The sequence below is a fragment of the Camelina sativa genome, chromosome 20 (genome assembly GCF_000633955.1).
Source record: "Camelina sativa cultivar DH55 chromosome 20, Cs, whole genome shotgun sequence".
In the NCBI taxonomy this organism is placed as follows: Eukaryota; Viridiplantae; Streptophyta; class Magnoliopsida; order Brassicales; family Brassicaceae; genus Camelina; species Camelina sativa.
The window spans coordinates 14,220,171-14,223,652 of record NC_025704.1 but is presented as its reverse complement, the minus strand read 5'-3'; positions in this window follow the sequence as shown (position 1 = coordinate 14,223,652).

Here is a 3,482-nt window from a genome sequence, read left to right as displayed (position 1 = left end):
TGATCGTGGAATCAAGGCAATGAAGAGGAGGATGTTCTAGGGACTCGGTTTTATGTTGTCTGGCATTGCTAGATTGCTAGAGTTGGGTCATTAGAACATTGTTAGGTTGCTGGTTCTATGATTCCTGTTGTTTTGGATATTGATTATGTTGGAATATGGTTATATTTTATTATTGGATTATTATTGAATATTGGTTGGTTATTTCCGCTGTTGAATGTGTTTGTGGTTAGGTGGCTAGTGGATATGGGACCACTAGTTGTAGTTTATTTTATTATATTATATTTATTATTTATTATTTAAAAAAAAAGGGTCCGTCGTTTCATTCTTCATCTAGCTTTTTTACATATGCTCCAAAATTTTGACTCTACTTATTTATTTCAAAACCTACAAAAGTCAAATAAAAGAGAAAAAAAATATTTTAGTTAAATAAAAAGTAATATTACTAAATTTAAAAATTTATGTGAGAGGTAGAATATGATGTTTGATGTTTTATGTCTGATGTCTCATCGGGCTGTCAGAAGTTCGTACTTCTCTGTTACAACTCAATAATGGGCCGATCTTACCACTGTCTGCTCTGCCCACAGTGTAAGCTTTTAGAATCTTTAGTTCCTTTGCAAAGTTGAAATTTTAAAACTTTTAAAAATTTGTAACCTTTTTTTTTGAGTGAAAAGATTGATCAGTGGAGGAAACTTATAACAGCATGTCAAAGAGTGATAACTGGGGAGATGTCTTCAGTTGTTCTCAATATTCCATGGTTGCTTTGTTTCTGTCTAGAAAAAATCAATGCTGCTATGGATACTGTTGCGGAGCAGACATTTATACAGTCACTGGCTGAGACTTTAAAAAGTGTAAAGCTGGTTTACGACCCTATTTTTAATTGTTAAATTGACATGTGTCGCGATCACATGAGTTACTAACTTTGAAAACCAAGGTTTATATAATAACATAATATTGAATATGCTATCAAATCATTCACCGATTGGAAAACTAAAAAAAAATTAAATTAATTTTTACCAAAAAAAAACTTAAAAGAATTACATTAATTTTTTATTTTGATTATCTTATTTTTCTTACATTATGTTAATCACTAATTTTACACATTAAACTTTTTCATACTTTAATCACTTTTCTGTATAAAATTTATTTTTAATATATGATCAGAATAAAAATAATAATTGCAATTAAATTGCAAATATTTTCCTTATTAATTGCATATATTTTTCTTTTAAAATTAGTAATTTAATAGATAACTTTCTTATTAGAATTAGTCATATAATATATTACTTTTAGTTTTATATACTTTCAAAAATATTAATTGTAATCTTTTTATTTTTAGCATTTTTTAATTTTTTATAATTATTAAATAAATTTTATTTTCACATATGTCAAATATTATCGAAATATTTGACACATGTCGCGATTATATGAATTACTAATTTTGAAATCTATGGTTTATATAATATATATATATATATTAGGATTTATCAATCCTTCACTTTCTGTCCAGCGTTTTGTGTTTTTAATTGATTAAAATACATCGATGGTATGAAATTGAGGACTAGTCATGTGGAGTACATTAATTAAAGAATGTAACGATCGGTCTAATGTACTCTACTCAAATACTTGTAGGTAACATTTTGATATATAGCCTGACCAGAGTTGGCTCTGATAAAATTTACAAACAAAAACAAAATAAACAAAATCGGGCACTAAGCAGCGTTGGCTCCTACATTAAAAGCCGTATATATTGACTTTAGATTTTTGGGTTCATAGAAGAACTAATAAATGAAAATAGTAAACAATGGCAATAAAATGGTACTAGTGACTTTTAAACAGTTATAAAAATTCAGAAGTCCCATGTTTAGCGAAGGCAAAAGATTACTCTTATCTTAATCATCGGATCTTGCTCTAGCAGTATCTATCCCGGTCAAAACGGACTTGGGACGGTCAAATCCTATTTCATTTTTAAATCAACGACTTCGACGAGAACGTTTCTAACGTTGGACGTCTCGAAAGTCGAAAGATAGTACAATAGCTTACTCAAAATCAATTTACTATTGGGCTACTATCTACTTTGAGTTTTATTAATTTACAAACACTAAATAATATGTTGACAAAAAGAAAAACACTAAATAATATAATTTATAAATAAATTAACGAATTTCATAAGTTTATACAGTTATTACTTATTAATTTATAATATTGATAGACTCATATATTTAAATAGATTTTTAAAAATCTAATTATCATATTGAACTGTGTTAAATATTACACTGATCTAACTTGGGAATTTATCAAAAATTAATTGATAGAGGTTTTATTACTATGGGTACATTTTGTTATTCCTTTCTCACACTATGGCCAATTTTTTTTTTTTTAATTGTCTATGGCCAAATTTCTTACATAATTTTAAATATGATTGTATATGATATATTCTAGTAATGAGTTACTAACGAGTGAATTTTAAAACATTTTCTTTAATAATTAACCAGCATATTCTTGTAATTTCTCTTCTAATTTTTTATAGACGTGTTTTTTATATAAAGTGGGCGTAATTAACTAGCTAATACCGTAATACGGTAGGCAAAAAAAGGCAGCCAACTAGAACATAACTTGTTGTAAACAAAGTTGAGGAAAAATTGGAAAGGAAGAAAGAACAATTGTTATTGAAAAGAAAGGTTCAAGAGGTGAATTTATTTAGCACACAAGTTTGTAAATGAGGTTTGAATAATTTAACCATGTTGATGAAAGTTGGAATAAATAGACCATATATGTTGATATAGAAAATACAACAAAAAGTAACGTACATAGTAAAATTATCATTTTACACATATTCATTAGAAATAACGTACATAGTAAAATTTAACATTAAACCCAAAAAAAAACGGTTATTTGACGCTTAAGAAAGGACAAGTTTTCAGCAATGTGTTGGCGTATGCTGTTATTCAGTCCTTACTCTTACAGCTAGATTTTGGTATTAGGTTTGTGTTTTCTCGCATGTACACGTATATACAATCATGTAAATAGCTATATATTGAAGTTTACTTATACATCTATCCATAACAAAAGCAAGCGACATGTTTTATTATGAATATTCATCGCCGACCAATTTGGCTGACGAGACGCGATTTGCAAGTTTTGAAACAAAGGATAACCAGTAGCCTAATCGTTACAGTAATTTATGCAAGACTTAATACTTTCGAAATAACTTTTGTTTTATAAAGTTGGTAATCGTTATGACCTATGGAATATGGGGGAAAACGGCCAACTTCCCCATGAACTTAATTGCTTTATCGTATTCCTACACAAAACTTTCATGTGTGCTTAAACCTATATGAACTAATATATAATTTGAAATTACTACATAAACTATATAAATACGGCCGTTAATTAAACCGTTAGTGTAGCTGACTGGAATGCCACGTAGGTGAACTAAATGACTGCGTAGGAATATGATTTTGTAGGTTTTGGCCGTATTTATA